General features: G+C 30.7%; 1 non-coding gene across 1 annotated transcript; it reads left to right on the top strand.

Moving 5' to 3' along the window:
* The first annotated feature begins 586 nt into the window (after positions 1 to 586).
* On the top strand, positions 587 to 690 carry LOC112209037 (U6 spliceosomal RNA). The gene has a single exon (XR_002943724.1). It is a non-coding gene; the product is annotated as a U6 spliceosomal RNA (small nuclear RNA).
* The last annotated feature ends 10,609 nt before the right edge of the window (positions 691 to 11,299 follow it).

The following is an 11,299-nucleotide window of genomic DNA, read 5'->3' as shown; positions in this document are numbered from 1 at the left end:
TTCCTGCTGTAGATATATCACATTAACTTATCCAATCCTTATGATGTACATTTATGCAGCTTCTAAATAGTGTTATTGTAAAATGTATTATGAGTAAATACTCTTGTGTACCTATATTTTTGCAGTCTGATTTTCTTTTTAGTATAATTCCTAGTGAAAGTAATTTCTAAGGGAGAAGAGTGTGCAATTTTTACATGAACTCATATTAACTCTTCCACTTACTCCATGTGCTTATGCTATTTCTTAACCCCTCTGTGTATCTGTTTTTTTACGTACATAGAGGAAACTACTGCAGTGGAAGTATCTGATTAGATTGTTTGTGTTGATTGCAAGAGCTAATATACATTCATTTTCTTACACAGAGTAAGCATTTAATAAATCTAGTCTTTATTATTTCTGATATAATAATAATGCTGTTACTGGATATAAGTTGTTTTCTCAGTTGTAACTGAGAAAAATATTATTTTTATATTCTGTCATTTATATTTTAAATTTTTTAATGACTATTTCCTTTGCTTTAAAATAATTTTAAATTTTCAAATATTCACAGGAATTGTTATTTTTTATTAAGATTTTATGATTAGTCGTCACTTGGATGGCACATATATTAAAATTGGAATGATACACAGAAGATTAGCATGGCCCTTGCACAAGGATGACATACAAATTCCTGAGGCATTCCATTAAAATTTATTTAAAAGTAAACATAATAAATAAATGAATAAATTAATTAATTAAATAAAAACAAGATTTTATGGTCAATTCATAATAACCCTCTCCAGTTCAAGGTTTAAAACATTTTATTACTATCTTGTTTCACTAATTTTACTGTTCTAAATTCTACTTTGGAATTAGTATTAAATTTGACATTTCTTTTATTATGAATTATAATGAATAATACAAATTTATTTTAATTGTTGTTCCAGATGATGTGGGCAATTACCCCAATAGCAGTTATTAAATAATACATCCCTTACTCCATTTATTAAAAATTATATTTTAATCAAATATTACAGTAAATGTCTCTGTACTCTCAATTCTGATCCATTGATTGAAGTGTAGGCACAGAGTATGACTGGCCTATTTAATATCCATCATTGGCTCTTGATATTGTTAACATTATCCCAGCTACATCTACTGAACAGATGTGTGAGGAAAGATCAGGGGATGAAACTTAATAGGACTACATCAGTCACTATAATCCCACCGTTTTGCTAGTGTTTAGACAAGGGGTAAGCATGTAAACCCACTTCTGGTAAATGACATATTGGAAGAATATTGCCTTTCTCCATATTAGAGATGATTACAGGAAGAATATTTTCTTTCCACTCACCGATTTCTTTCCTCATGGTTTGCTGTTGTTTAGGACTTGTCTGTTACCCTGGAAGGCATATTGTAATGAGGAGACACAGATCCAGAGCTACTGGAAAAAAAAAATCCAAAGCTACCCAATTCCAGACGGTTTAAGTAAATAATAGAAAACATTATCTCTTAAACCATGGCCCCTCAGATATTTTATTATCTTCTGCCAAGCTGAAAACCTTGCTTTGTTCCTATGCTGGCATCACACTGTTTTAATTATTAAGACTTCACTAAGTTTCAATATCATATATGAAAAGTTTTCCACAAATATATCATTTTTTACCTTTTTAGTTATCACCCTCACATGAGTATTTTTTAAGAAGAGTTTATTTGTTTTAGGTCACAAAAATATTTTACAAATTGTATTATGTATTTGAATTACAGTGGATGTGTTTACAAATTTGTAGACAATATTTTTAGAAAATGTACGTTTCTTGGCTAGGAATAAAATATGATTTCCAATTAATTAAAATAGGCTCTTAAGTAAATTAGTAAATATTTAAAACTTTCCTCATATAATGTACATTTACATCAAAATATTTCTCTTTATTTTCTTATGATAATTTCTAACTGGTCACTTGACTTATTCCTCATATAGCTATTGCTTTATTTTCTTATAATTCATGAGCATACAATGATATCAACCATACATAGCAGGAATTTTTATAATTTCTTTATTATAGTATTTTATATTACTGTGTTAGTGTATACTACCATATTAATGTAAGTAATAGATGTGGTTGATTACTGATAGAATTCCTGACTTTAATGGGAATGTTTGATTATATCACTATTAGGCAAAATATTAGGTTTTATATCTATATATGTTTTTAATTATTTTAATTATATTGAGATATTCTCATTTTATTATGAGTTTTAAAAAGATTTTATATTTTTATTCAGATGACTCTATGGCTTATTGTATATTGATCTATAAAAATGTTGACTTATATTAAGGTTTTTTTAAACATTAAGTCATCCTTGCATTTCTGAAGTTGTTAAACTGTTTTATTATCTTATTGTTTATTGTATTTACTATTTATTATTATATACTATTTATTCTATATGATCTACTACATTAAATATTGTGGAATTTATTTTATCTTATTGTAGTAGCTATATAAAATATTATTTACTGTTTATTACTTATTTTTTCAATGAATTCAGTAAATATGGTATCAATGCATGATTCTGTTTTATGATTTTTCATATAATGTAATGATACCATATGCTTCTTGAAATCACTTAAGATGAAATTTCTACAGATGTAAAATAATGACAATATGTAAGCACCAAGACAGTGGCTTCTTGTTTTTTTAAAGTAGAGTTTATTTATAGAACAGTTTTAGGTTTATAAAGTTATTAAACAAAGTTTACAGATAATTCCAAAATATCCCCTCTTTACCCTTCCTCCAATCACAGTTTCTCCTGTTATTAACTTTACGCCTTGCTGTAGTACATCTGTTACAATTGATGACACATTATTTATAATTTATTGCTAACAAGCTCGTAGTTTACCTTAGAGTTCCCTCTGTGTGTTCTATAGTTCTATGGATTTTGATAAACATGTGAATAATATTATGTATCCACCACTGTAGTATCATAAAAATGGTTTCACTTTGAAAAAATCCCCTCTGCTACACCTAATTGTCCCCTCACTACAGACTGAAACCCCTGGCAACCAGTAACCTTTCCCTGTCTCTATAGTTTTGATTTTCTTACTAATAAATAAATAAATAAATAAATAAATAAATAAATAAATCCTGGCTCTGTAAGATTATGTGTTGTAGTTTTAAGTCAAATATCTGAGTGAGTTAAATTCATCCGAACGGAAGTACACTAATAATGGAAATGTGTGTGTAGGTATGAGCACGTAGGAATGCCGGCTGAAATAACGTGGCTAATGTAGTTGGGCTAATGTTCTGCCGTGTTCCGAATCCACCATCCCCATTGGAGCCTATGCTAGATATGAAGGAGAAGTAAAGTTTACCTCAATCATTCCTATCTCAAGAATTCAATCTTTCTTTTCCCCTGAAAACTTGCCAGCCTCTAGCAACATGTATATCTCAATGCTTTATGCCAAAATTGTAGGAATGTTTACTATTAGTTGACATACTTTGTAGGCATTTGCCTCCAGTAACCGTAATTGTTGAGATGCAGAGCAAGTACTCACGGACCTACATGGGGCAGGCACTGTGCCAGGCTGTAAAGAGGAAAGGGATAGAAAGTGGAATTGAGTTTTAATAAATAAAATTGACCTCTAGTCCTTCTCAAAATTTTTTCTTACAAGTCATACTAAATGTCTTATATTTCTCTCAGAAAAATGACTGAATGTCTATATTTTAATCTGCCTAGGCTTTTTCTTGTGAGAATTTAATAGGCTATGTAGGGTTCATGGCCCAAATTCTCCAACTACAAAAAAATACACAATATTTATTATCTGTTATCTGTACCATTATACTAATAAATTCACATACAATATTTTTGTTTACATTTTAATAAAAAATAAATCAGATTTCTAAAGAACTGCTCTCGTTGATAACCTATATAAATTAATGCTTATAAAATTTGGGTCTTAAACATAAACTTCAGAAACATTTTTGGAGCTTAATCAGCTAATTTCACATACTTCATTGGCAAAAGAAATTACACAAGAGATGGCTAGAGTTCGTTCTAAACATTTATTAAATTGCAGAGAAAAATGTATAGATGATGAGTCACTAGCCTTCATAAAAAAGCTTGCAAAAATGTCATAATATTGCCAAAAAATGTGATGTGAAACATTAGTGTTTTTCTATAGTCATCTAGTCATCACAAATGCTATAAAATAAATATTTCAATTCATCTCCAGCTTCTCCATTTTTATAACTGAAAACGCTTTCTTGAGAATGAATTGCCTCAGATGTTGAAAAAGTTTGGAAATATCACTAGATTAATTATATTTTAACAATCAATATTGAGTAGTGGGCAGGGCATTCTAGGATCAGCCGAAAACAGTATAGCTGCAATTTTTGCCTTTGGGAAATCTGATAAAGATTTTAAAGGATATTCTCTAGCATTGTTTTGACTTTTATAACTGCAAACACATTTTCTCTAGAAAAAAAGTAGTTTTGCTTCATATGGTTGAAAGTAAATTTCTATTATTTTCATATCTGAAAATTAATAGTACCTGTAATTTCTTCAAGTTGAAGTGTCATTCCCGAAAGGATAAAATAAGAGCATTAAAAATGATTAATATTTTCGCCAGAAAAAGCTAATAAGAAGAAACAGTGGATTTAAAATACTTCCTACATAATTTAAGTATGTATGATTGATTATATTTTCATTTAATTCATGTGTGGATATATTTCTCCCCAAGTATGTCATAAACTTTTTAAGAGATTAAAGTACATATCTTTTTTGAATTACATCTAGCCCAGTATTAAACATGGAATATATATTTAATTAATACTTAGCAATTGTTTATGGATTTTTTCTTTTGAATGAAGTAAAACAAACCTATCATAATAGTTCAACGATGGTTTTACTTGTAGCATCATCCATACACAATTCTTTGAAATTTTTTATTATTAGTATTCTATGTTCATGAAAATATGAAAAATAAAATACAAGAAATATGTAAAATTATGTTGACAGCTTTACCCTTAAGGTGTGAATTATAATTCAGCCCATGAATCTAAGATATCATTATTAAAACAGAGATCAATGTTGTTTTATGTCCTGATCAATAGCAGTGTAGTAAAATACAGTGCTAATAATATTAGCAACACTTCCACAATAATTAACATATATAGACACAGGCCTAAGCATGTTATCTGGATTATCTCAAGTATTCGTCCTAAAAAGTCTTACAGATAAATTTATTTTCTCTGGTTTACACATGAGCAAATTGAGAAGAGTACAGATATTTAGTAAGTTGCCAAGTTTTATTTGAGAACAAAACTCATGTTCTTTAATTAATTGAAATAAATATTCTAACTGGGTCATCCCATTCTCCATCAGGACTTCTTGATTTTATAGTTCACTATTTCTCTTATATTACATCAAAAGTCTACTGAGTCTACACCTTTACTACCTATGCTACTCCTTCAAGTCATCACCCCTCTTTCTGTTCATCTTATAGTATTATAATGACTGTTGCATCTAATTTTAGCCTTTTGGCACCTCTCTGTTTGACTGCAAAACTGCAAACGTCAGTAAATCAGCCTCTTTCCCTGCTTTAAGCCTATTCTGGGATAGCTGAATGTGACAAGAGAAAAACACAACCATACTGTCAGGGCTTACTTTAAATCCATGATCATTTCATTAAAGCAAGCTCATAGTGATGCCAGGTAATCTTATTTCAGTTTAATGGTCCATTGACTCTCACACACTTCTAGAGGTAATTTTATTAATTTTTCTCTTGTCACATCTTCCAGTCGTACCCCCATTGTCATTCTCAACTGACCGTTTTCTTCCTATTTGACTAAAAAATTATGAGCTGGTGGAAGAGTACTTCAACACAATGCCACCAGCACAGTACGCATGTACTGGAAGCTTTGCCCAGTTACTCAATATTTCCTTCTGCTACCAACAACAATCTGTCTGGGCTCCTATCTAAAACCTGTTTGTCTGCTTGTGCCCATTGTTCCATCCTTTTCTTCCTACTGAAGGACATAGATCTATCAATATTCCTATGTCTCTCCTTTCTCCTACATCATCAAATTTTTTTCCTACCTATTAGAACTTTCCTAATAGCATTTAAACTTGCTTAAATTTTTCAAAATTCACGTTTCTTAAATTTCTCTGTAATCAATCACCATATTTATTACCTTTATTTCAACCCCCCCCCAAAAAAAATTACTCTATGTCCTCAATTCCTCTCTTGCCATTCTGAGTCAAGACTATTCCAATGAATGGATTTTCTACCACTGTTCTTTTGAAATTGCTATATAAAAACATTAGTGGCTTCCACATTGTCAAACACTCTGTCTTTATTGCAGTTGACAGAAAATTAAACATAGTTGATCATTTGCTCCGTTTTGATGGGTTTTTGTTTTTCCACTTGGCCTCTAGGTCATCTATTTCACTGCCTTCTCCCTTCAAGTCTGCTTTGCTGGTGTTTCTGCATTACTTTGACCACTTCATATTCAAGGGCTATAAGATTTAGTAACTGAATCTCTTCTCTTAATCATCTACATGTACTCTCTTGGTGATCTCATGCAATTGTATTGCTTTAGAATCATATCTCAGCTAATGTTCACAGAATTTGTATCCCTGGCTGATAACTATTTTTTGAACTGCAGACTGATATATTCAACTATTTCTTTGGTATCTCCATTTAGGTGTCTAACAGAAGTTAGAAAATTAACATATCCAAAAACGTGTTGCTTTCTTATCTCGAAAACTGTGTCTTTTCCATCCAGACCTATTTCAATTATAGACTACTTTCTAATTTTAATTTCTGATACCAAAACTTAGACTCATCCTTGAATGTTTCCCTTTTCTTTCATTTAGATTAAGTTCACCAGCAACTTATTTGCTTTACTTTGAAAATGAATTAATAATTCTACCACCTCTTAATACTGTCATATCTGCTATCTTGGTCCAAACCATCATTTCTCACCTGGATTATTCTTGCAATTGCATTCTAAATCTTCTCCACAATTCTGACACTGCATTTCTGTTTTAAACACAGCAGCTACATAATATTTTAAGAATTTATTTCATGCTATTAATCTTTTAAATTCCTCCTCTTCAGTGTGTTTTCTTATCAATCAATACAGGGACAGAAGCCCATATGTACCCATCATAACCAATACCTGTTACCTTTCTGACTCTGTCCTTCACTCTCCTCAATACTTCTGTGATCCACACCCTGGTCTACTTGCTGTTCTTCAAGGCACTTGCACCTGACATTTCTTCTACCTATAATATCTTCTATTCACAAACCTGGTAATCCTATTCCATTCCTTTATTTATTTTTATTCATAGCACTTTCACTATGTTCTGCATGTAATGCTTGTTTCCTCTTCAATTCTCCCACACCAATAGGGAAGGAGCTTGAATTTGCCACTGTAGTTCAAAAATGTAATGCCTACTGTTTATAATGTACTAAAAATATTTGCTCAATGAATATATGAACAAAGTAATGAAAGTGATGGAGAACAAATCTAAATCTAGAATTAAAATTAAGGAATACTCAAAGATGTAACTCTTTTCAAATGAGTTCATTTAAGGACTGTTGTAGAAAATGGTTTTCTTTTAATGTTGATCAGTGTAGACAATTCAGATAATTTCTCAAAGTAAGTTTGGCTTTCTGACAGTGTAAATAAATTGATAATTTCCCACATTTTATATTAATGTCTAACATGATCACATTCAAAACTAAAGAATGTGTAGGTTTTTAGAATAAGTCTGGAGATGTGAATATGTTGTACCTTTCAATTAATTCCAGTTCAGTTTTTATATCATTTTCTGTGAATGAATTACTATGCAAAGTTGCAGATGTGTAATAAACACAAGCACAATATACATAATCTGAACAATGTCTTATATACAAAATCATAGAATTGTAAAATTGGAGGAGTTGTTTGAATCTTGGAAGGTATTTCAAAGAAAAAATAAGAGAAACTGTTTTCTTTGGTGCAGGTTAACTAAAGGAACATATTAAGTATGACACAACTTGAATAGTAATTATAGTCTTCATTCATTAATTGCCTACTACAAGCTGTTCAATGCTGGATTTTTTTTTTTTGTGTGTGTGTGTGTGTGTGTATACATATATATATATATATATTAAATTCATGCGTACAGAAAAGCCCATTTTGAACAGAAGCAAACAATGCTGTTTGATATACTCTTAATATTTCATTTCAATATCAGGCAGGCAGTAATTTATTATTGCTTACTTAGCTAATACATTTTAAAAAGAAAAAAACTAGTAAAAAGCACATGACATATTTGTATAATCTGCTACACATTTGTGATTATGTCACTTTGAAAAGCTTATTTGAAGGGAGAAATAAAATATAATATGTTGTGTAATAAAAAAAGTCTTGATTATTCAACATTGTATTCTATCTAACAAGTACAGCATTTGGTCTAATTTAACATTTTACCAATGAGTATTCCCATACCACTTTACTCAGTTAAAATATTAGCCTACAAATAGATCTTGATCAATATATATAGGTGCTCAGACACTATGTGAATAAATAGAAGAATTATTCTTTAATGATGAATATTTTTGTAACACAATTATTTATTAACTCATGAAGACGTATACTTCTGTAATGCTAAATTATTGGCATTTAAACAAGTAAGCATTTCTGAAAGTATGCATATAGAGATGTCAAAACTGGTGCAGACAGTGACATAACCCCACATTCAAATATGGAATTTTATTCAAAACTTTTAAAACCTGTATGATACCATCACAAACCAGTCAGAGTGAGTGCATTTTTATATCACTGGCACCCCAACAAACACCCTGTGGTGGCAGGTGTTAATCCTAATGGTTCTGATCATCTGGATGTTGAGGGGAGGAGGTCATCTGTGTGGTCAAAGTAGTATGGAGAATGGAGGGAGGAATGTGACAAGTAGCAGAAAAGAAATAATTTACTGGTCTTTTGTTTGTTTGTTTGTTTTGTTTGGTTTGTTTTGTTTTGTTTTCCTTTTGAGACAGGGTTTCTCTCTGTTGCCTCAGGCTGGAGTGCAGCAGTGTGATCTCGGCTCACTGAAACCTCCATGATTCTCCTGCCTTAGCCTTCCGAGTAGCTGGGATTACAGGTGCCCACCACCATGCCCAGCTAACATTTGTGTTTTTAGCAGAGACGGGGTTCTGCCATATTGGCTGGGCTAGTCTCGAACTCCTGACCTCAAGTGATCTGCCCACCTCGGCCTCCCAAAGTGCTGGGATTACAGGCGTGAGCCACCACACCTGGTCTAATTTAACATTTTAATAATGAGTATTCCCATACCACTTTACTCAGGTAAAATATTAGCCTAGAAACAGATCTTGGTCAATATGAATGACAAACTTTACAATCAAATAAACAATAGGTAGTTAAAAAGATGGAGCAATTTTTCTCAGGCTTTGGAAAATTTTATCTTCAATAGCCACTTTTTAATGACAAATGTCAAACATTAAAAACTTGCTCATATGGTACACTTTTTTATCTTACAAAAATAAGCACAACAAAAATGTGCTTCTGAACACTAAAGCTTTGTGAGTTAATGGCCTGAAAACATCTTCCAGATCTGAAATTCACATTATTTTACCATTCTTTTATGATCTGAAAAAAAATTTTCCCAAAACTGTACACAAGGACTAAGATGAATAACCCTAATAGAAAATAAACTATTTTTGGAATTTTTAAAATTTACTCCTAGTGAAATTAGTGTTCTCAATTGATTGCCTTTGTTTTCCAATACACAGACTTGCCAGCTGTTTTTATTTTTCAGCAACAGCTTTCATATCTGTGCTTAAGGCAGCAGTTTTTGAATTATTTTTAAATTATTTTTGAAGTGCTTATTCTAAAAGTTAAGGAAATTTTTTTTTTAATTTACTTGGAACAAATAGTTCATATTGTTTTCTTCCTTTCCCTTTCTTTTTTTACTTCTTTTGTTCTTTTCTGCAAATAGTCTAGGGTAGTGCTCTGACAATAACAGCTATCACGGACTTTTTTTTCCTTTGTAGGTGACATTGTTGTGCTTGACTGAAAACAATAGAGTTTTAATAAATATGAATGTGATTAAAAATATATATTAGGTGAATAGCATGCTGTTTTCATTTGTAAGGGGAAGGGCTGGGTGAGACTTTGTGCTTAGAGATAGGATCAGAGTGCAATGTTTTCTTTAAAATTGAATTTAGAAAATAAAATATACCTACTATACATGAGGAATATGGTATGCAGAACAAAATTTTCAATGTTTTAATATCCCGTTATATTAATTCTAAATAAATTTTATTTAAATTTGTAATGCTCAAATGATCACACGTTTACAACAGTGAACACTTTGAAAAACTCAAATTACTACATGATGATTGCTGTAAATCAAATAAATTGCAATGGCTCCAAGGAGAAAATACATGTTATTTTGGACAGTCAGAAGACTGATTTCCAGCAAATACATCTCTAAAAGCACAACTCAAAATATAACCAGATCATGTTTTAGCATTTTTATTTTGTCAGAATCTGCTTAGATGTTACCATTATGTAATAAATACAACTATCAAGCCTGTGCATCCTGATTGTATTTTCTAAGAGATTTATCTTAATATAAACAAAAAGAAAATTATTATTTTTATTTTTTTAGAGAATCTGGTTTCTTAAATAATGAGACATGAATAATTTTATTGAACAAAATTTTTTATACTGATACTAGATCCATAAACTTAATTCCTACAGAAATTATTTAATGCCTTTAACTTAGATAAACTTTCATTGCACATTAATACATTGATTTCTACTTAAAACTATCACAAATAAATAAATGCTTCATGTACTGGCATAAGTAAATTTTTGAGTACATCAAAAATAAAAATATTTTTTTAAAAACATTGAGGCCTAATGCTTGGTGGTCTGGAATAAGGGATGGTGATTCATACTAATTAAGTATAGTCAATATATTTCACTGCTATCTGATATGTTGATATTGTTTTCTTCTTTCCCCTCCCCCGTATTGTAATTGAGACCAATTACAGAAAACTTTGTCACTCCAGACATATTTATTTTCACTTGTTAAACTGGGAGATTTCTTTCCTTACTGTATTTACACGAGCCAACAAATTTAATTCCTCTTTCTAAAATTTACAATTATTAGGTCATATATTTGTTATCTCTCTTATAAATGGATGCAGAGGGTGATTCTAAAATGCACTTTGCCTTCCTCTTATGGTTGCTTTCTACATCTATACCTACTATTTAGATAAATGCTGTCCAGTAGAACATAA

This window comes from Pan troglodytes, chromosome 3, assembly GCF_028858775.2.
Source record: "Pan troglodytes isolate AG18354 chromosome 3, NHGRI_mPanTro3-v2.0_pri, whole genome shotgun sequence".
In the NCBI taxonomy this organism is placed as follows: Eukaryota; Metazoa; Chordata; class Mammalia; order Primates; family Hominidae; genus Pan; species Pan troglodytes.
Note: the sequence above shows the minus strand (reverse complement) of the source record. Positions and strands in the feature narration are given on the sequence as shown.